The following is a 23,808-nucleotide window of genomic DNA, read 5'->3' as shown; positions in this document are numbered from 1 at the left end:
TCCATTAGACTGCAGGCTGCAGAGCAAACTCCTCAGCCTGGCATTCAAGGCCTGTGGTCTGCCCAGCACCACTGATGTAACCTCTCACAGAGACCCATGGGACCATGGGAAAATTTCAGGCGGCACAAACAAAGCTTTATACTAGCTAATTCACAAAATTCTCCAGAAAGAGCTTCAGATCAGGTCCTATGTGGCTATGTTCTCTGTTTAAATGCAAGCATTATTCCTGCCAGCAGCATCCATTGAGTCTCTTTCCATAGCTCAAATGCAGTGCCCTAACAATACCACCGGCTCCTCGTTTGCCCATATAGACCACAGCGTTTTCATTCCTCCATACCTTTGTCACACTGCATCCTCTGCCTGCAACCTTACTTCTTTCTTCAACCACTAACTACCCAGAATGCCTGGACTCAGCTGAGGCATTGCCCCCTCTGGAGAACCTTCCTGAATGCCTTCCTGCCTCCACAATGGACGAAGGGCCCTTCCATGAATTTGACTTGACTATATCACTTATCTCACTGTGCTGTAAGCCCGAACACTCCACCCCCCAGAGCAGAGATCAGTGTTGCTCATCTCAGTCTTCTCTGGGCCTGAATACAGGCCTGGTACATAGTCGGATGTCAACTTCTGGTGCTTACTGAAATACTTTATCTCAATGAACCCTCTATAGCTCTGTGGGTTAGGCTGCTCAGGAAGGGTGATTCCCCCCATTTCACAGAAGTGGAAGTTGAGACATGGAGAACCAAAGTGCCGTGTCCTGCGAACCCAGTGCAGAGAGGGGGCCAACCCTCTATCTGTGTCTCCTGCCTCCTGGTCTAGCTGTTCACACTGCTGTCTTTCCAGATGTGCCCTGGAGGTGAGGCAACACAGAGCAGGTGGCAGTACCTCTGGGCACTGTGGAGCAAGCACCCCCAGACACCTCCATCACAATCCCCTGTCACTACAGGGTAAAGCCTTGATTCTTCATCCTGGCCTTGGGGCCTCCCACGACTTTCCCCGAGCCCATCTCTCTAGCCTCATCCTTTCCAATGACCTCTCAGATGCCCCCTGCTGCCACCACACCCACCTACTCACCCTTCTTTGGGCTCCTCTGAGTTTTCAGGACCCTGTGCTCAGTACCTAAGCTCTGTGCCCATTATGCCCAGAGACCCTGTGCTCAGCACAAGTTGATGAAAGGGGGCAGGTACTCACAGGAGTCTTCCGATGGCAGGGTGACAAGGCAGGCATAGTGCTCAAACAAGCAGAGCAGTCAGTATTGCCCACACTGGGCTCACGGAACACCAGCATCCTAAGGGATGCTTCTAACTACTTCTCCACAGAAGAACCACATGGGCAATACAATAATGATCTTGCATGTACTGAGTGCTTATATTGTAGGCAGTGTGCAGAGCATTCTGCATGCAATGGTGCATTTCATCCCCACAATAGTGTTAAAGCTGCAGATCAGAGACGCCAGTGAACTTCCCCATGGTCACACAGCTAGAAAGTAGCAAACCAGGATTCAAAACCTAGCTGGTGCTCTCAGCCACTCTGTGAGCTTACTTTTGTCTATCTACTGCATTGTCCCTCGAGGAAATTCAAGGTGTAATGAACATGTTAAACATCCTGAGAATTTTTATTTAAATTTAACTAAATATTGAAGGCTGAAACAACACCTTCTCCCCGTCTTTTGCTTTACTGAACATTATTCACATCCCACAGAATGTCAGTTTCCCTAAACAGTTTGTAAAACGCTGCTGGAGAACATCCCCTCGTGTTGTCCTCCCACCCTGACAGCATGGGATGGAGCTGTTGTAGGAACCCTGGAGACCTCTGAGCAGAGCCCCTTTACTATACACATGGGGTTCTGAGGCCCAGACGGTGGCAAGTGCTCCCTGCACAGCCCGTGAGGTCAGGGAGCTGGTTTCTGACTCCCTCCACAGGGCCAAGACAGGCGCTTACTCAAGGCTGACAGGTGGGCGGGCCGGCTGGAAGGTGTGGAATTCACATACCTTCCTGTAGAGGCCACACAGGCTTCAAAAGAAGAAAATGGCTGGAAGCAGCACCATATTGTTGGGGGGAAAAAAAAATGTCTAAGATCCGAGGACTACAAACAGGATGATTCCACAGATCGTATCAAATTTAACTCCTCCAAGACAAAGGTACAAAGGCCCAGAGAGGGAACAGGACTTGTCTAAGGCCACACAGCAGGCTCAAATCACAGCTGGAAACAGAATTCAACCCTCCTGCCTCCTGCTCCGAGGCTCTTTCTGCCCTTTCCTATAGACTGCTCTTCTGCTACGTATCTGTCTCCTCAGCCTGGCCAGAGACCCCCTCAAGACCAAAGACACTATCCACTTCATGCCTGATTTCCTGGCTACTGACATTTAGGGCTAAAGAAATAGTAACCAAGTGAACAAATTAATAAAACACTTTATTTTTACCAAAAACTCTATTTCTCTTGATCACCTACATGGCTGGGATTAATTATTGGCTGCTTCTGAAAATGACTATATCCTCAAAGGATAAACATTTGCTATCAAAGTATCACAGCAACACTTAGGCTTAACATATATGTATGTGTGTGTGTACACACACAGCCCCCCAAACACTGCTCTAAGCATTTTACCTATTAACTTTTTTTTTTTAAGATTTTGTTTATTTATTTGACAGACAGAGATCACAAGTAGGCAGAGAGGCAGGCAGAGAGAGAGGAGGAAGCAGTCTTCCTGCTGAGCAGAGAGCCCGATGCGGGGCTCCATCCCAGGACCCTGGGATCATGACCTGAGCCGAAGGCAGAGGCTTTAAACCACTGAGCCACCCAGGTGCCCCTTTACCTATTAACTTATTTAAATTTCACAATGACCACAAAAGGTAGGTATTATTATGATGATGGTCATCATCATCATCTCCATTTTGTAGATGAGAAGAAAAGTGTCACAAAGAGGCTAGGTAACTTGTGCAGGCATACAGCTAATAAATTAATGCAATGAGAATTTGAACCCAGGCACTATAACTTCAAAAGCTATGTTCTTAACCACTGTACTGTACTACCTCTCCCAGGTGCTTCCTTCGCCAAACATGTCCAATGTGCCAGGCACTTTATTAAAGCATCATTGATATTATCTGTAATACTCATAGTAAAGACCTGAGATAAAGATTATTTTACATTTTATGGCTAGAAAAATGGAGGCCCAGAGGTATAAAAAGAACTTAGTTGTCTAAAGCCACACAGCTAGGAAGTGACAAGACTTGGGATTTGAACCCATCGATTCTAGTGATATTCCTATAGTTATCTCTCATGGCTTACGGCTAAACTATCATAAGCAATTCAGTCAAAACTTAAGTAAAAGCCAATGCACTGTGTTATCTTCCATAATATCATGTGAAATATTTTCCTTCCAATATAGAAATATCTTCCTTTTGTTGATTGGTTTTGTTACAAAGTTTAGTTTTTATTAATTCATTTGTTCATGCAAATACTATTGGATCTCTCTCTCTCTCTCTCTCATAGACACGCACACATGCTAGCCAGCACCTCGTATGAGGGTTATAATAATAAACATGACAGACACTGTCCCGACCAACCCTACCTTCATAAAAGTAACATTCCAGTAAGACAAATCATTGAACAATTCATTTCACAATTAATTAGCCACTTAAAATGATGGTGATTCCTACAAAGAAGAGGTAGAGGAACTATATTGTGATTGGCTTGCTCAGAGTAGAAAGTTCTAGTTAATCTGCTGAATGTTTTGAAAGCTATTATTAAAATTAAATCCCGGGGTGCCTGGGTGGCTCAGTGGGTTAAAGCCTCTGCCTTCAGCTCAGGTCATGATCCCAGCATCCTGGGATAGAGTCTCATGTCAGGCTCTCTGCTCAGCAGGGAACCTGCTTCCTCCTCTCTGACTGCCTCTCTGCCTACTTGTAATCTCTGTCTGTCAAATAAATAAATAAAATTTAAAAAAAAATTTTTTAATTTAAAATTAAATCCCATAGCTCCATACGGCAGTTATTTAAAAAAAAAAACAAAACAAAACAGGCAGAGATAAGTTCTTGCTTATCTACTTAAGAGGGAGAAGATGGTCAAGAGGTATTCAACAAGAATGTCTTCTGAATGGCTCTTACATGATAGAACTCTTGTGGGGGGCTGGTTCCCAACAATGTCATTAAGGAAGAGTTATTATGCCAATTTAAAGACAAAAAAAAAACCAAAGATACAGAGAAGTTAACCAATACTATGGAGATCAGTCACATAGCTATGAAGCAGGACCAGGATTCAAGCCCAGGTAGATGTGACAGCAACACTCAGAATCTTCCCCTAAACTGCTTTTTTTTTTTTTTTTTTTTTTAATCTTAAAAGCTGATCTACTAAGAGTTGAAACTTTGGACTCTGACATCATAGGTATGCAAAGTCTTCTTGTCAATACCATCTCTCCTCTATGAGGCCCTGAAGAAGAAACACTACATTTTCTGGGAACCAAGAGGATCAAAATGAGAAGATCCCGCATGATGCAAACCACAGTTGTGGAGGGAAATGTTAATTACTGGAATGATTGCATTCCTTTCCCCTGAGATATAGGCTTCTTGAACAAAAAGCTTTAATATTTTGTTTATGCAACTAAAGAAAGCAGTCTCCATCTCCCAAATAGGATGGCCCGAATGGGGTCTTTTCTCTGCCTTTCTATGACTTAGGCAAACATTTTCCTTCTCTAAGGCAATTCCACCTCTCGGTGCAGCCAAAACCTTGCCCAAAGTTCCTGGCCCCAATTTCAGGAGCAAAATCATTTCCTACTAATCCAGTTTTCTCACAGTTTGAAAGGGACAAGGGAGCTTCACTTTTTGTTTGAAGAAAAAAAGGGCTCATCCTCTGGCGTGGCGACAATCTTCATCTGATCACCCACATGGGCCCAACCCCACAAATGCCTTTTCCCATCAGTGACAAATGCTCCGGAGCACATTCCAACGTGGAAAATGAATCCAGCACTGGAATAGGTAAGTATAGACTGTGCCTTGGCCAGGGTGCCTTCCTGGAAGCCTACTGCTCCCACCAGCCCCAGCTGGTCTGGCCATGGTGGTCTGGGAACCTGACTGTCCAGTGAGCTGCTTCTCCTGAAGCAGACATTCTGCTTCCTTGAGAGTGAACAGGGAAGAGGGGACCTGGACAGGCGTGTACGAACAGCCCTCCTTCCTAAGGAGCTTGCCTTTCAGGTTTCCTAAGAACTGATGTGCCCGTGGATTCTATAATGAGAAGGGATTTGTTTGCTGAAGGATCTTTTCAGCTTTATTGCTTAACTCAAAGGTGAGAAGGGGGTGGGGGCAAGATGAGAATTATTCTCCTTTGCTTTCTTTTTGCCTTCCCAAATAGTCCAAATTTAAGCTTTGTCTGAAGCTGCCCTGAAATAGCAGCCAAGAGAGTTTCAAGGATAGAGAGATGGAAACACTAGTGCTGGGCTGGCCCCCTAGCCTGTGTGACCAGAGGCAAACCCTTCTCTTTCTATGGGCTAGACTCGTCACACGTGTTCAATGAGAAGATGGGTACTGTTATCTGTGTCTCGTTTCCCTTCGTCTGGGCATTGCAGTGAATATCTGACTCCCTTCTTGGTTGTTAGAAGGATCAATATGGACCAGTATCAAATAAACCAGATCCGAGACCTGAAGGCTTAATTTTGACCATGGATATTTTAGAACTATACAGCAGGGGCAAGTTCTCACTGGCTTTGGGAGTTCCTCAGTGGGGACTATCAATATCTTTGTGCAACAAATATACTTTATTTTACAATGTTTTTATTTTGGAAAACATTTTTCCAAGATTTTATTTATTTGAGAGAGAGAGAAGGACAGTGGGGAGGGGCAGAGAAAGAGAGAGAGAAGCAGAATCCCCGCTTAGCAGAAAACTCAATGCAAGGCTCGATCCCAGGATTCAGGACCATGACCTGAGCCAAAGGCAGACGCTCAACCAACTGAGCCACCCGAGCGCCCCAATTTGGGAAAACTTTTGATTTATGGAAGAGTTGCAAAAGATAGAACAGAGCATTCCTCCAACTTCTCCTGATATTAACATCTTAAGTAACTATTGTATAATTATCAAAGCAAAGAAGTTAACAGTGGCACAAAACTGTTCATTAAACTACAGACTTCACTAAGATTTCACCAATTTTCCCACTTATATCCCTTTTTTTTTTGTTTCAAAATCCAATACAGTGTTGCACGTTATGTTTAGTCACAATGCCTCCTCACTCTCCACCAATCTGTAACAGTTTCTCAGTCTCCCCCCCCCCACTTTTTTTTTCCATTATCTTAACATTTTTGGAGAGTACTGCTTAGATATTTTGTAGAATATCTCCAGCTTGGGTTGGTCTGATGCTTTCTCGTGACATGGCAGAACTAATGCGTTTTTCAGAAGAATGTCACACAGATGAAGTTCCCTCCTCATTGTGTCATAAGAGGTATGACATAAATAATGTTATTGCTCATGAAGTTAAATTTGATCACTTGGTTGAGGTAGTGCCTGCCAGACTGGCTCCGTGGTAGCATTACTATTTCCCTCTTCCCATTTTCCGCTCAGGGAAGAAAGCCACTGAGTTCAGCCTGCACTACCCTCAAAGTTCAAGGGGTGAGGAATTCAGTCCTTCCTCTGGAGGGAGGAATATCAAGGACTTTGTGGACATATGTTGAAACTACCACATTTGGGGAGAGGTCACTTGAGGCTGTACAAATATCCTGTTTCTTCTTAAGGTTTTGCCTACCAATTTTATCATCATCAGTGGATCTTGCAATTATTATCATGGTGCTCTAAAGGTGATTTTCTATTTTCCTCGTTCCTTCTATATTTATTATTTGGAATTCTTTTGTAAGGAAGATTTGGCTCTTCTTATTTATTTATTTATTTATATCAATATGGACTCATGGATATTTGATTTTTTTGTCCTTTAAGTTATAATCTAGGATTATGTATATTTACTTTAGCCACTGGAAGCTCTTTTGGGTTGCTTCATGTCCTTTTGACATGTCCCATCTTTTTTTTTTTTTTTTTTTTTTTTTTGTCTTTTAATACTTCCTTACTTTCTGGCACCACTTTAGGCTTCAGGATCACCTTGTATTTTCCCTGACTCAGTCCTAGAACTGGCCATTTCTCCAGCGGAACGTGGCTCCTTTTATTGGAGTATGGCATCTAGGAACCAAGGTTTGGACAATGAGTGTGCTCATAGCTACTGGGATGTCACTGCTTTGAGGCCCCCTCAGCAGACAAAGCAGGAAGAGACAGAAGTAGAGTAACCCATGAGTACACGTGTATCTATGTATGTTCCTCTATCCATCTTCTATATATATATTAAAATAGGTATAGGGCACCTGGGTGGCTCAGTTGGTTAAGCGACTGCCTTCTGCTTGGGTCATAATCCTGGAGTCCCAGGATCAAGTCCCACATCGGGCTCCCTGCTCCTCCCGCTGACCTCTCTCCTCTCATGCTCTCTCTCTTTCATTCTCTCTCTCTCCCAAATAAATAAATAAAATCTTTAAAAAAAAATAGGTATAAACTCATAGTAATACCTCCAACTCTAATTTATTCTCTTCCCATGTTGGTGTGTAATTTCCTTCTCTGAAGTGAGAACCTTGCCTCCCATTATCTGCATATACATGTTAAACCCTCATATACGTGTAGTTCCAGAAGGCTAACTTTTACTCCTATGGGAAATACAGTTACCAATTAGAATAGTGTTTATAAGAGTTCTTTTTGTCTTTAGGCAAAGATTATTCTTTTTTTTTAAAGATTTTATTTATTTGTCCAAGAGAAAGAATACACAAGCTGGGGGAGTGGTAGGCAGAGGGAGAAGCAGGCTCCTGGCTGAGCAAGTAGCCCAATGTGGGACTTGATCCCAGGACCCTGAAATCATGACCTGAGCCAAAGGCAGACGCTTAACCTAGTAAGCCACCCAGGCATCCTGGTAATTAATATTTAAAAGAAGGTCTGGATTCAAATGCCAGCTCTGCCATTCATTGGCTGTGTTGATGTAAGACAGATAGTCACCTAACTTCTCTTTCATCTGTTTACTGATCCACAAAACCAGAATAATGACCTCTGTCCTACCTGCTTCCTAGCTCCGATGGGAAGAAAAAAATCAGAGAGATAGAAAAAAATTAGAGGACAGATCATCCAGCCCTCCTCAACTGTCTGACGTTATTGTAACATCACGGTCCCTGAGCTCCAGGCTTGGGCCCTGCCAGTGGCAGCTCCTGTCTGCTGAGTCTTGTCTTGCTCTAAGGCACATAAAAGGGTCACAAGCATCCACTCCTTTCTGCATCCAATTCAGTGAGTGTGATCCAGGCCAAGCTGGGAGGGAGCCTAGTCTCTGGCTAAATAAACATGGACACTAAGAGTATCTGGGCTCTTAGAGGCTCTCACCACCTGCTGGAGCATTTCAGCTCAGCTAGCCTGACCAGAGTCAGAGCTCTGCACTGGCTTTTGCCCTCAGCTGCCTCTTCTTCCACAAGCAGCAGACCTCTGGTGGGGAATAGAGGAGGGCCTTTGTTGGGAAGATCCTCAGCATCCCAAGATGGGAAGCACTGCTCTCACTTTGTTTTGGAGATGGGAAGGGCCTCAGTTTTCCTCTCTATAAAATGAGGGTGTTGGATTAGGTCAGAAGTCACAAACTCATAGCTAGATGCAGCAGATGTGTTGTATTTGGCCCACAGGGCACCTTCAGTATTTTTTAAAATAGCCCTTACTTTTAAAGCAGTTTTAAGTTTATAGAAAATTGAATGGAAAGTAAAGAGTTCCCATACGCCTCCTCTCCCTACATCTAATTCAACAGTTTCCTCTATTACTAACATCGTGTGTTAATGCAGTACTTTTGTTGCAACTGATGAACCCATATATTCCTATTATTATGGATTAAAGCCCATAATTTACATGAGGGTTCAGTCTTTGGACAGTTCTGCGGGTTGCGACAGATGCAGAGCGTCGCGGAGTCAGCACTACAGCAGCATAGGAACAGTTTCATTGCCCTAAAAAATCCCGTGTTTCCTACATTCATTCTCTCCCCTTCCCCCAACCCCCTTGCAACCATTGTTCTCATTGTCCATAAAGTTTTGTCTTTCTAGAATATCATATGCTTGGATTCTTACAGCACAGCCTTTTCAGACTGGCTTCTTTCACTCAGCAACATGCACTTAAGGTTCCCCGTGACTTGTCACGACTTGCTAGTGCACATCTCTTTACTGCTAAGATTCCATTGTATGGATGTACCACAGTTTCTTTATCCATTTACCAGTATGATTTTAAGCTAAAATCATTTACCAATAGTAAAGAATGAAAGGCATTATATGAAATCCGTATTTTCAGCTTCTCTTAAAAATGAGAAGCTTTGGCAACACTGGGTCTCCCTTTCCAGATGGCAACAAGTAGGTGGAATTGAGCAGTAGTGGGCCTCTCTGGCTGGGGCATGGTGACCTGCTCATGACAGTCCCCTCCTGTCCTCATGTGACCTGCCAGGTTGTGTTAAGCACTTAGACCAAGCTTTGCATCTTGTTAGCAGGGTGGCTTCAGGTAAATGGGCTGACTGTTTTCCATGTGCACCACTCCTATCCTTCCATCCTGTCCCAGCCCTTTTCTGTCCTGCTCTGTGTCCTGAGGGGCTGAACCTGCAGACTACATTTCCCAGGTTCCCTTGCTGGCTGGCTTCCGGGTGGGTATGGCTGTACAAGGCATCAAGGCATCTGCATGAGAGCAGAGGGTGAGAGGAGCGGGTGACCACTGTGTAGTCCCATCATGCTCCCCCGCTGGGGCACCTGCGGTCGGGCAGCAGCTGCAGCTCTTCAAGACTATGGCTCCTGCGAGGTGACTCTCTCCCGTAGTCCCAATCCTCTCTGGACACAGGTGACTCCAGACCCTCTCTTTGCCCCTTGCCTCTGTGGCTAGCCTCTGGGTTTCTTAACATCTTGTATGTCCTCTTAATACTGTTACTTCCCTGTAAGTAGTCTCTTCTCTGAAAGTGAGGAATGGGAATTATGTTAATACCCGCTTAATAAGAATGATGTGACAATTAAATGAGAAAAATGTACGTGTTGTGCCTGACACATATAAGTGTGATTTAATGATTCACGTTCAGTGAATGCTCATTAGTATTATTACTATCATTGTTACCTTTTTATGACTTAGCTTATGACCCTGCAGCTTCATGGCCTCTGCAGGTCCTTACAGCATATACAGAATATGAATGGGTGACTTGCTACACAAAAAATAAATCTGCTACTAAATAACCAGAGATTCTTGTAATCTTTTTTTTTTTTTTTTTAATGTATGGGGTTTTCCATTTTTATCTTGTCATCTTTTGACCCCAGAGTAGAGCTAAAGCCTGGGCAGTGGAAGTTGTCATTACCTCTGGCCTCACATGATGGTAGCCACGTGGTACTCTCATCCCACCTATAGATAACAGCCAACGTTTATGGACCCCTTTCTCTGTACCAGATAATCCAAGTCTCTATATGTGAAATTACATAACCACCCACACACCAGTGCCTCCACAGACGAGACAATGAGGCTCTGAGAGACAAAGTGACTTGTCCAAGGTCATACAGTCAGTAGGTTGTCAAACTGGGACTGAACTCAGGTCTCTTGCACTTCCTGCCACATGTCCCACCCCCTTTGAGGGTGAGGACTCTGCCACATCGCCACCCAGAATTTTCCTCACCACAAAAATCTTCTCGTTTCTAAATAGAAGCTTCATTCAGTGTTACAAACACCCTGGTCAGGTTAACAGGAATCTTGAGAAACATAAAGTGATATTACTGAGGGTGGGGTCAAAGCCCCCACTCGACCACCCCCTTTCCTTGTCAGGCTCTAGCAAACACTCCCTCCCTTCACTTCATGATGCTGGCCAGGCTCCTGGAGGCTGTGCCCAGGCTGATGCCTGACGTGTCTCCTTGCAAGACGGGAAAGACCCAGTCAGCTTGAGGAGCCCAGTGAGGAGGAAGCAAAAAGTGAAGCTTAGACAAAAAATCAAATCCCTCTGTTCAAATGTCAGCACAACAGATCTTTGTGGAGTAAAGTTCAGGGCTGAACTTGTTCAGGGCTGAATAAGTCAGTCAGTCCACCAGGGCATCAGAGCTGGGCAATCTGCAGGGTCTGGACCCATGTTCTGTTTCCCACCACTTCAGTCTCCTTGCCTGTGGACTGCACTGCTGCTCATCTATCTTTTGGAGATTGTCTTGAAGACTGAAGGACACCACACACACATAGTACCTAGCGCCCAGTGGGCCCTCAGTGATGGCTGGCTCTGCCCTTCTGCCTGGTTTCACATCCCCTCCACGTGTTCTCTGACTTTTCTCAGCCCTCTGGAAACTTGTTCTGGCTGATAATAGCAATGGTATCTAAGGATTATTATGTTGGGGGATTTTTAGAAAGCAAAAGGCTCAGAAACCTCAAGTTCTAAATCCTTGGCTATATATCTGTGTGTCTCAGCATTCGGTGCATTGCCATGAACAAGGTAGGTGCTTGAGAAATATTAGTTGACTTAATGATTTTAATTGCAGCTGCTTAAGGCTGGGATCACTGCCACCCCCTTCATACTTACTAAGCACTTTGACACTTATGACATCTCCAGAGCTCCCAACCACCTAGGAGGTGGGCTGGAAAGCATACACTATCCCCATTTTATGGATGGGAAAAACAAGTTTCTGTGAGGTTAGGCAACTTGCCAAAGGTCACAGAAGTTTCCTGATTCAGAATCCAGCGGTCTTTACAGTCTCATGAGCTGCGTGCTTATCTGTGCTTGGGAAGGACGGGGTATCTTTGAACCTGCCTCCCAGTGATGATGTCTCACCCTCAGAAGCTAAGATGCAGCAAGATGAAGCACCGTGCCCAGGACACACCACAGTGGGAACCAAAGTTGCCCTGTTCTCAGGGAACCCATGTTCTCAAAGAACCCATGTTCTCCAACTCTTTCCTTTGGGCTCTTCTCATTGTTCTGCATGCCTTAGATTCAAAAGGAAATAGACATAAGGTAGGGAGTACTCACAACTAACAAAATAAGATCTATACTACAGGTTCTCAGATCCTCAGTAAATCAAATGTCCCCAGAGAGCAACCAGGAGAAGTCTCCGGACCAGTGCTCCACTGGCCTGAAGGACCCAAGGGTGAGATGTCTCCCGGGAGGCTGGCCTAGTTTCCCAAGAGCTCAGAAATGGCATCCAAGCCCCACAGCCCCTGGGTGAAGCCAAGCATGGGGATCCCAGGGCACCAGGCTGCACACAACACCCTCTCCAGCACTGATCCTGACCTAGACGTCACAGGTGAGTGACTACCCAAGCAGGTACTAAGAAAGAGGGGCGGCCAGGGCTCCAAGAGACACTTGACTTGTCTCTCAGTGGAGCCAGGGACATGCTCCAGTGACGCCCATCGCCACTTCCTCCAAGGGCATACTGCCTCTCTGGAGCCTGCCTTTGGCCCTGTCCAAAGGACCAGTGGGAGATGGTCAAGGGCTCCTTCTCTGACCTGAGCAGTCAAAGAGAGCTGGGCGAATGGAGTCATGGAAAACTCGTGTGCTTACTTACTCATCAAATAGTTGCCAACTACCTGCTCTCTGTCAGACTGCACTGAGAACTGGGTACAATGTTCACCCTGGACAATCTGTAAGACTTGTACCCGAGTAACCAAAAGACAGAGCAGAGAGTGGTAGGGTCCTCGAAGAGGGGCTCTGGAGTCAGGCTGCCTGGCCCAACCTCAGTCCAGTCCTATGATGTTGGGTGACCCTGAGCAAGTGGCTTACCCTCTCCAATCTCTGTGTCCCTCCTCCACAAGCTACTCTAAAAATGAAATAAGACAGTTGGCTTGGAAGTACTTTCCACAGAAGCTGGGCAGGGAGAGATTACTCCAGTTGTTTCACGATTTCATCGCTAATGTAGATGTCAGGTAGTTAGCACCTTCTAAGTTCCAAGTGTCTGCTCAGCATCACATATCATTACTCCAACAAACATGGTGCAGCTGTATTATCTTTATTTTAGCAATGAGAAATGGAGGCTCAGAGAGGGGTAGGGACTTACCCATGGTCACACAAACTGTAAGTGACAGAGCCGGGAATGGGACCCAGGTCATTTGGGATCCCAGAGCCTATGTTCTCTCTGGATTGCCTCTTATGGCTTCCCTCTTCTCCTTTGGCCTTTCATTCAAAGTGATTTATGGAACCCTTTCTATGTGCCATGCTCCAAAGGTACAGAGGGGCACAAAACAGACCTGGAGCCTTCCCTCACAGCCTCACAGGCTAGTGGGGAGCGAAGCAAGAAGAATAATTATGAGCATTACCGTTGTCACCAAAGGGCAGGTCAGAGCCCCGTGGGGCTGTGAGGCTTGTCTGGAAATCAAGCAAGGCTTTCCAGGGAAAGTAGTAACCTTTAAGATAAGATCTGAGGCCTGACTGAATTGGCCAGACAAAGAATCAGACAGAGGGGACAGTGTGAAATCTGGAGCCACAGGTAAACAAGAAACAGAACAGAATGTACTGTTCAAAGAGCAGAAAGAGACTGGGAGCAAAGCCACAGCAGGAAGCAGTGCAGGGATGGGCTGGAGAGGGAGGCAGGAGCCTTGTAACACATGCCAAGGATTTTGGACTTGATCCTGAGGGCCCTTGAGAGTTAAGTTCCTAGGCCCTCATACCACTCCTTTTATGTCTTGTGGCTTCCTCATCTGCGCTCTGACTGGCTGATTCAGCAGCTGCGGAGTGAGTAGGGACAGGGACCAGCAGAGCTGTGACTGACCACATAAGCCATCGCAAAGCTGCCTACAGGACAAGGGAGGGGTTGGGGCAGGGTAGCACCAGGGACAGCTCTCAGTGGCTCTCAGGACTCTGTTGCAGAAAGCCCTCACTCTCATTCACTCTCTCATTCATTCATTCATTCTGTAAGTATTTGTTGAGTGCCCTAATAGAAGGGCACTGTTCTGGGCACTGGAGGATACAGCAGAAAACTAAACAGATGGAATTCCTTGTCCTCCTTGAGATCACCTTCTTTCCAGTAGAGGAAGACAGGAAATACACCTGCGAAATAAGACAACTGTTAGAAGGTAGCCTGTGTATAGAAAGAACAAAGCAAGGAAGCAGCCCAGGGGTGCAAGCAAGCAGGGGAGTCACTGTAACTTTAAATAGGATGATCAGAGAAGGCTCTACCCGAAAAGGGATATCCAAGTAAATATATGATTAAGGGAAAAGGAGAGTCAAGGGCACCCACAGAGAAGAGTGTTTCAGGCAGAAGGAAGAACTCTGGAACAGGAGAATACCACAAATGTGAGAGACTCTGTGAGGAGGGTGGAGGTAGGTGAGTAGGAGTGACTGATTTCAGGAAAATGGCAGGGAGGGAGTCAGAGCAGAGATGGCCATTGTAAGGACTTGGCTTGTAGTCTGGGTGAGGAGCCACTCGGGAAATCTGAGCATAGAAGTGACTGGTTTTTTGTTTTTGTTTTTGTTTTTGTTTTAGGAGAGAGAAGTCAGGGAGGGACAGAGGGAAAGGGAGAGAAAGAATCTCAAGCAGGCTCCACGCCCAGCATGGAGCCCAACACAGGGTTCAATCTCATGACCCCAAGATCATGACCTGAGCTGAAATCAAAAGGTGGATACTCGGGGCACCTGGGTGGCTGAGTCGTTAAGCATCTGCCTTCAGCTCAGGTCATGATCCTGGGGTCCTGGGATCGAGCCCCGAATCGGGATCCCTGCTCAGCAGGAAGCCTTCTTCTCCCTCTCCCACTCCCCCTGCTTGTGTTCCCTCTCTCGCTGTGTTTCTTTTCTGTCAAATAATAAATACAATCTCTAAAAAAAAAGTTGGATGCTCAACTAACTGAGCCACCCAGGAGCAGCAGTGACATTATTTGACTTGTATTTCACATGTGGATTTCTACCAAAAGCCCAAAGAAGGGCAGTCATAAAGGAAAGCTGAGTGAGCCCACCCAGCACTCCGGAGCAGGAAGGCCAGTGCGTACGTCCTAAGGCTTCCCCCATGAAAGAGCAGGGGCAAGTATGAAGCGTATTTGGCCATGATCCTTCAAGGCAGAGTGTGGAGGAAGCCCTTAAGGATTGTGAACCAGAATGCCCTGGAGCAAACCACCCTCCCAGCAAGGCAGAGAGGGAAGTCCCTGTCAGTAAGCACTTGCTGTGTTCCAGGCACTTTACCTACATTGTGTCCACTCCTCTCAACAAGGCTGTGAGGTGGGAGTTATTATCTTTGCTTTTCAGACAAGGATAATGAAGTTCAGGGAGATGATGCTACTTGTCTGATGTCACCTCTTTAATGGTAGAGGAGCTGAAATTTGAACATAGGTCTCTCTGATGACTTCAGTCTCTGCTCTGGCAGGGCTTCGTGGGACAGGTGGTATTTGCCCTGGGCTCTAAAAGCAAAGTAGACTTGGTCAACTAATCTTCAACAAAGCAGGAAAGAATATTCAATGGAAAAAAGACAGCCTCTTCAACAAACGGTGTTGGGAAAATTGGACAGCCACATGCACAAGAATGAAACTGAACCATTTCCTTACACCATACACAAAAATAGACCCAAAATGAATGAAAGACCTAAATGTGAGACAGGAATCTATCAAAATCTTGGAGGAGAACACAGGCAGCAACCTCTTTAACCTCAGCTGCAGCAACATCTTGTTAGGCATGTCTCCAAATGCAAGGGAAGCAAGGGTAAAAATGAACTATGAGGACTTCATCAGGATTAAAAGCTTTTGCACAGCAAAGGAAACAGTCAGCAAAACTAAAAGGTGACCTACAAAATGGGAGAAGCTATTTGCAAATAACATAGCAGATAAAGGGGAGTATCCAAGATCTATAAAGAACTCATCAAACTCAACACCCAAAAGACAAAAATCCAGTCAAGAAATGGACAGAAGATATGAACAGACATTTCTGCACAGAAGACATACAAATGGCCAACAGACACATGAAAAGGTGCTCCACATCACTCATCATCAGGGAAATACAAATCAAAACCACAGTGAGATACCACCTCACACCAGTCAGAATGGCTAAAATTAACAAATCAGGAAATGACAGATGTTGGCGAGGATGTAGAAAAAGAGGAACCCTCGTACACTGTTGGTGGGAATGCAAGCTGGTGCAGCCACTCTGGAAAACAGCATGGAGGTTGCTCAAAATAATTAAAAATAAAGCTATGCTATGATCCAACAATTGCACTACTAGGTATTAACCCAAAGGATACGAACATAGTGATTTGAAGGGGCACGTGCATCTAAACCCCAAATTTTATAGCAGCAATGTCCACAATAACCAAAATACAGAAAGAGCCCAGATGTCCATGACAGACAGATAAAGAAGATGTGGTATATATACACAATGGAACATTATTCCGCCATCAAGAAAATGAAATCTTGCCATTTGCAACGACATGGATGGAGCTAGAGTGTATTACGCTAAATGAAGTAAGTCAGAGAAAGACAAATACCGTATGATTTCACCCATATGTGGAATTTAAGAAACAGGACAGATGAACATAGGGGAAGGGAAGGAAAAATAAATAAGATGAAATGAAAACAGGGAGGCAAACCATAGGAGACGCTGAACTCTACAAAACAAATTGAAAGTTGCTGGAGGGGAGGTGGCTTGGGGGAATGCGGTAACTGGGTGACAGGCATGAAGGAAGGCACTTGATGTAATGAGCACTGAGTGTTATATGCAACTGAGAATCACTAAATTCTACCCTTGAAACTAATAACACATTATATTTTAACTAAATTGAATTTAAATAAAGAATTTTTTAAAAAATTAAAAGAAATAAAAGCTAGGTAGGCTTTACACATGTAGAGAGAAGATCACAATGAGGAAGGGAACATAGGGTATTTCAGGTGACAGAAACAGAATGGGACGGGGGATATTTTGGGTCTCTCGATTTAAAAATAGAGACAACTTTGCTGTTTTCAAAAAACAGAGTACGTGCTGGAGCTGAGTCTGAAAAGGACAGTTAGGACCAATTCATGAAAAAGAGCCTTAAATGCTAGGCTAAGGCAGGGAGTCAGGAGCAGCTCCCTCCCCTTGTATCCAGAGAGCTTCCAAGTTTGTGACCTCAGTGCAGAGGGTTAGAGGAGAAACCAACAGCACAGAAGAAAATGACTTCTTGGATCACATCTAAGCATGCAATTGTAGCAGCTTTTTGGAGGAAAAAATAAATAAGTAACACCTGCCAGGCTTTGCTTGATAACTTCTACAAGGGAGTTTTGGAAACAGACAGGCTGGTGGATCAAAACGTAATGCTCACCACTTAAATAGCTTTATTCTTCAACAGCTACACTAAGTCCCTAAGCCTCTCAGCACAAGGGAGGAGGTAACAGTCATCTCTATTCCTTGAAGAGGACAGACAACCCAGTCTGTGGGCACCTGGGGCCCCAGATCAGACTCTCAGGGTAACAGGGGGCCCCATCCCTGGGGGTGGCTCTGGAAGGACTCAAGAGGGCAGAGGGGCTGCTGGGTGGGGAGGCTGTGTCCTCTTAGATCTTGGGCCCAGTACCAAATCCACCCTAATGCTGATGCTGGAGCCTGAAAGGGACTATTTGGAGACCTACAGGAGACCGAGGAATGGATCTCAAGAGGTCTTAATTGTCCACCACTCTCAACTCCTTTTTGGCCTGTCGCTTGCTTTACACTGGTCATCTGCCATATGATACAACTACTACTGCAGGGTCTCACCATGTGAGAGCTGTTGAAAAGGCCAGCCTTCTGTCCCCAGCCCATCCTCAACACCCCGCAACCACCTATAAGGCCTTATATGCCTACTGGCCTCTTCTGACAGCCAGAGAGAACAAGGGAATTGCAGCCATAAAACTGGACTCCAAATAGAACCTTCTAAGAGTCCAAAACAGAGAAACAGCAACCCTCCATAGGGGGTCTCCTCATGTTTCTTATCCTGAAGACCACTTCCCTTTCCCTTCTCAGAAACAAAAACCCCTTGTCAGTCCTTCACCAGAGAAGCCACCTCTTTTCCATTTAGGAAAAGCCCGACCCCTTATCACAGAGATGGGACTAACCCAAAGTCAAGGTGACCCATAGTACACAGTAACTCTCTAGCAGAATCCTTCCCAAAGTCTGAGTCTTAGATCACCACACAGGGCCCCAGCAGAACAACACAGAGGACAGGAGGGGAGGGAAGGGCTTGGGAACTCAAAGGAGAGTGCTCATCAATGTGTCTCCATCAGTATGGGATAAGCCTATTCATTCTTCCCACACGAGTGCATGCATGCATGTCTGTACACACACACACATACACACACACACACACTCACAATATTTCAAAGCTAAAAAATAATTCTCAAAGCCAGCATAGGATCTAGGCTATTAGAAGAAAAACATTTTCCTAAATCTACATAATCTGCATCGATTCCTCTGCCCACATGAAGATCCATCTTATATCACTAGGCAAACAGTATCATGTCCCCTTTTTTGCTCAAGCCAGTTGGAATTTTCCATCACTTGAAACTACAAGAGTCCTGACCAATGCATCTCACCTTATTGTATTGGTTAAAAAGCTTTCTCCTGCAAATAACAGAAATGTATTATTTCACAAAATGAAGTGTAAAGGTAGGATAACCTCTAGGGTGCATTGACTCAGAGGTTTAATGGTGTTTTCGAGGTTCTTTCAAGCTCCCCACTCTGCCTAGAAAAGAGATGACCAGAGTGGTTTCAGTTATCACATCCATATGAAATATCTGGATGACATCAACCTGAGAAAATAGAAGGGCCAGTTTTACTACAGCTCTTTCTCAGGGACAAGGCAAGGAAACTTTCTTGAAGTCTCTAGCAGGTATCTCTGGGGCTTCATTAGCCAAATCCCTCAACCAATGGATTAGGACAGAGACAATGGCAAGCAAAATGGGATTTTCCTTAGACCAATCATACTCATCTCTAAAGCTGAGGGTGGGTCAGAGTGCTTCAGAAGCACTCAGAAGCTGTGTAATGAGCAGGCTATCCCAATCACATCAGGGTTCTATTAGGAGGAGCAAAAGGTGAGAGGGCATTGGGCAGGCTGCCAACCGTGTGCTTTGCACTATATCCAATGGCTATGCTGGTTAAAGCTTTCCTTAAATTTGGGCCACACCAAATCCTTGGACAGGATATTTTCTCCCTGCAAGGGGGTGGTGGTCAGTGAAGACATGTACACACCTTGTCCAGGACCAATTTTTAGCCAGGTCTTCCAGTCGTTGCTTCTCCAGTTATTGTGAGGAAGGTTCTCCCAAGCTGACGTGGGGTTGGGCTGGAGTAAGGTGGGGCTGGAGGCGGGAATGCCAACTGGGAAGTCAGAAAGGCTGTCAGTCCAGGACCTGTGAAACAAGGAGACAGCCCAGCCCAGTAATGCTGGAGCCTGAGTCATGAGCAAATTCTCAGGCGAAGGCTGAGGACAGGAAGGTGTGCTCACAGAAGGAAGACTCTCAGGGATCTACCAAAGGAGGACATGAAGGCCTTCCATGAAGGTAAGGGAGAGAGACAAATAAGGGGCAGAGGGAGGAGACCCGCAAAGCATTCCCTTTCCCTTGTTCTGAATGGTACTGGGCATGCTGAGGGCCAGCCCCTCCAGCAGACAGTCCTTGAGTGACTGGGACAGGGAACCTGGGATTTGCTCCCTGCTGCTGGCCCACCTCCAGTCTCAGGCTAACCTTCACTCCCCAAATACTCTAGGCTATTTCTTGCCCTCAAGACTTTGTCAACGCTGCCCCCTCATCAGAAAAGCGTTTTCCTGCCTACGATGTCCCACTTTGTCCTTCACATGTAGCCTCTGGAGCCCCAGCTGAGTACGTGATGGCTCCTTCCTTTTATTCCCGCATAGCCATAGAGCTGTATGCCTTGCCTTGGCTTATAATTCCCACCGAAATGCCAATCTGCTCACCTCCCAGAATGAGCTGAGAACACTCCAAGGGCAGGGACCATGTGTTGTTCCTTTCGGTGACCTCTGCAGTGTCCAGCCAGTGTGGGGCCACAGCACCTGCTTGAGAAGCAAGGGCAGGGATGCCTTCTCCAGAGCTGAGCTGTTCAGTATGGTAGCCCTTGCCATATGTGGTTATCTAAATGTAAAAATTTTAAATTTAGTCCTTTAGTTATACTAACTGCTTTTCAAAGGTTCAATAGCCACATGTAACTAGTGGCTACTGTTTAGACAGTGCAAATAAAGCACAATTCCATCACTGCAGAAAGTTCTAGTACACAGCACTGTTCTAGAGACTCAAACTATTGCTGCAGCCCTAAGAGGAGAAACTGCCTGCTACAAAGTCCTTTCTTCCCCGTCCAGCGCCCAGCACAAACCCGGATACATCCTCCGCTCTCCTCTCTCCTTCCTCTCCACTCCCTTCTCTACCCCTGATAGGGTCAGAAGAATACTTCCCAGTGGCCTCAGAGTTCACAAAGCCTTTTTATAGTCTTCATGTCTCTGACCCTTCACTAAATCCTGGGAGGTAAGCAGGACAGAGATTGTAATTCTCATTTTACAGGTGAGGGAATCACAGCTCAGAGAGGAAAAGACTCTTGCCTACGGCCTCCCAGAGAGCACATGTTGGAGCCTAGACTGGACCTCAGGTTAGACTCCAGTCCCTTATTCTTCCTCCAATGCCATGTCACCTCTCACTGAGGAGCCGTCTAATCCCAGCTGCTATCTGATGCACTAAGCCCTTCAACGACCTTGCTGACAGGTGCTCATCCAGCTTCTGTTTCAATGCTCCCTAGGATTTGAACCTCACTGCCATTCGCGGAAGCAGCACAATCCACCTCTATAGACAGACCTGCCAGAAAACTCTTTTGCTGATGCTGGGCCCTGTCCTGAGACCTCAGACATCACGTGATGCAGCTACTAACATGCCCTCTGCCACACCAGGGCCAGGTAGCCTGCAGCCTCATACACCTCCAGTTCGGGGGAGCTCCACACTCAGGGGGGCCTTTTCCTTCTTTGGGCCTTTAAACACCAGCCTCCCTCCAGCAGTTCCTCCCCAGTGGTTTCCCCTCTGGGGCCTCCACAGACTATACCTGCTCTCACTACCCCAGGACCAGCCTCAGGGACAAGGACCCATTCTCTTTAGTGTGCTGTTGTCCTGGCTGCAGCTCAACAGGTCATCAGAGACAGGATGCCCCATCCTATTTGCCCATGACCTCCTGTGGCTTCTCTTTCGCATTAGCATATGAACCTCCTTATTCTGTGGACGCCATAGGGGGCCAAGGTCATGTCAATAATAGTGATGACTGCCACTGATGATGTGTTCACCATATGCCAGCCATCTGGATAAGTGTTCTGCTCACATATTACCTTCGATACCCTGCAAGGTGACCACTAATATTATTCCCATTTCACAGATGAACAGACTGCTTATACACATGTCTGCCATCTAGGTGAGAGGACAGCTGCAAGAATCAGGACGATGGAGGTGACTGGGGACAATTCAGGTTTGGGCCTGGGTCAGTGCCAGGTTGCTGGGAGATGAAGGAGTTCAGAGGAAGATAGAATCTGGCTACATAAACAGGCCTCAGGGGCAAAAGACTTGGGTTTAAATCACAGCTACTTACCAGCTGTGTGACATTGAGCAAGTCACTTTGTCTCTCTGAACTTCCATTTCTTCATGTGTAAAATGGAGCTGGTACTACGGGATATGGAACCTAGGGCCTGCAATGAAGAAACAATGGCTGTTAGCACCGTGCGTTACTCTCCATGAGTTCTCAGGATTGGGGGCTAATACGAAGATTATCATCAATATTATTACAGAGAGACCATACCCAGTGCTGAAGCAGGTGTAATTCACACTGTCTTCCCACGCTGAGCCTGGTCAGACCCAATAGCTCCCTGCACCCACATGTGGCTTCCAGCAAATACCTGACTTCCAAGATGAGGTTTTTATTTTTTTAATTAAGCAATCTCTATGTCCAACATGGGGCGTGAACTCACAACCCTAAGGTCAAGAGTTGCATGCTCTACCAACTCAGATGGGTTTAGATATTCTAATGGAGGTGAATTGTGAGGGGCTATGAAGGGCCTGGGCTGCTCCTGTAGTGAGCCAGGCATCACCCACCCTTCTCTCTAGTAAAGGGGATGGGGAATGAGCAGGAGTTAAAAGGAGGGGGACAATGAGAGATGACAAGGAAAGAGAAGGAACTAAAAATGAAGTCATGTCACTTCTAAAGCAAACATGGTTTTGGCAAGTCCTTTTCCTCTCTAAGCCTCTGTCAAATGTTACCTCCCTGACATGGGGTGCTGTGGGTGGGAGCCCCAGCCAGGGTTAGCGCAAGGGACACTTAGGGAGTGTCTATTCCTAAAGGCTGGCTGCCAGCTCTGCTGATGAGTTTGGGCCATCATGGCAGCCAGTGAAAACAACAACATAATAGCATCATACCAACTGTTTCCTGCTTGCTGGCTCTGGGCTACTCTTCATGGCAGCCTTTGAGGGGGGGGGGGTGTCATTATCCACATTTGCAGAGGAAGAAACTGATAGTTAAGGAGTAAGCAAGGGTGACATGCCCAAGGTCACTCAATAAGCCAAGATGCCAGGACTGGCACCCAGGTCTGGCTGAAGCCAAATTTTGGTCCCTGACACCAAGCTGCAGAGCCCCAGGGAACCAGGCTGAGGTGCAGGAGCCTTGGTATGCATCTTCCATCCCAGCCCAGGGCCCACTGCCACAGACAAGGACTACGACTGCCATCGTGGTCCACGCAGCACGACTGCATGCTGGAGGAGCATGAGACAGAAGTTCAAGTCCCCTCTCTGCTGCAAAATGACAACGGTCCTAGACTATTCCTTCTCCTCCTGGGCCTCAGTTTCTCCACCTACACAGCAGGGTGCCTGAAGTCAGGACTCTTGACTAACTCCCTGAAATTATGCAGACAGTAGAAGGAACTTGGAGGAGGAAAAGTGTCCTGAATGGAAGCAGTGCACTGTGTTCCTCCATCCTTTAATAACCACTAATTAGTTAATCCCCAAAGCAGCAGGGTGAGTTATTCCGTACTATTATTATCCCCAATTTACAAGCAGAAGGTTGAATGAGGGAGAGATTGGCCCCAGGCTCAGAGCAGGAATGGGATCAGCAAAAGGCTGGGAGGTGCTACAAATTGTTTTAGAAGTGGGGGAGGGGGCAGTAGAGGGACAAGGGAGGCCTCCAGGGGGAAAAACCACATAGGAATGCATTTCTGATCCTTGAGAAGTGGAAGTCCCTTCAGGGCATCTGAGCCAGCTCTCTGCCTGCACAGATGTGCAGACAAGGGCCCAGAGAGGGGGAGAGACTGGCCTAATGTCACACAGCCAGAATAGCAGACCACAGACCCCTGCCACGGGTTCTCAGCTGAGGCAGCTCTGAAGAAAGGGGTGGGGAGGATGGCTCCTAAGAGCTGAGCTCCCTCTGTGGCCCTCCCTGAATTCCTAGAGAAAGCAGCTAGCAGTAAACCCCCAGGGATTATGTGTGTACTAATGGCCTGTGACAAAGGCAGCAGGATAAGCTGGGCTCTGCAGACTAAACAAGGTACAAGAAGCCAAGTCAAACAAAAGCCAGGGTTTTATGTTGGCCTGACTGGTGGGCTAGAAACAGCCCAGCCTCTTGGGAGGCCAGGCCCTGTGCCACCACCCAGAATCTCCTCTGGTGGCCTTTTTCCCTTTGCCATTGAGGACCAGACAGAAATATGTCCACAACATGTGACCACCTCTGTTTGTAGCACAGAATACACTTTCATCACATTACCCAAGAGATGAAGAAACTGAGGGTCAGAGAGGGAAAGAAAGATACATATCCCAAGTTACACAGCAAGTCAGGCAGGCGGCTGGGACCCATGGCCTCCTGGCTCTTCCTCAGCCTCCCGGATTCTTCCGTGAATTAG

At 46.3% G+C, this 23,808-nt stretch overlaps 1 long non-coding RNA gene across 2 annotated transcripts in view; it reads right to left on the bottom strand.

The window, feature by feature from the left end:
• The window catches only part of LOC131812878 (uncharacterized), an 88,999-nt gene that overhangs the window by 35,176 nt on the left and 30,015 nt on the right, over positions 1-23,808 (bottom strand). The window contains exons 3-5 of one of the 2 annotated variants that reach the window (XR_009346530.1): positions 21,516-21,612; positions 19,855-19,953; positions 19,134-19,291 (exon numbers count right to left, since the gene is read on the bottom strand). This is a non-coding gene — a long non-coding RNA (uncharacterized LOC131812878). The remainder of the gene's footprint in view (positions 1-19,133; positions 19,292-19,854; positions 19,954-21,515; positions 21,613-23,808) is intronic. The other variant, XR_009346529.1, reaches the window with a different exon arrangement.

Source organism: Mustela lutreola, chromosome 12, assembly GCF_030435805.1.
Source record: "Mustela lutreola isolate mMusLut2 chromosome 12, mMusLut2.pri, whole genome shotgun sequence".
Classification (NCBI taxonomy): domain Eukaryota; kingdom Metazoa; phylum Chordata; class Mammalia; order Carnivora; family Mustelidae; genus Mustela; species Mustela lutreola.
Note: the sequence above shows the minus strand (reverse complement) of the source record. Positions and strands in the feature narration are given on the sequence as shown.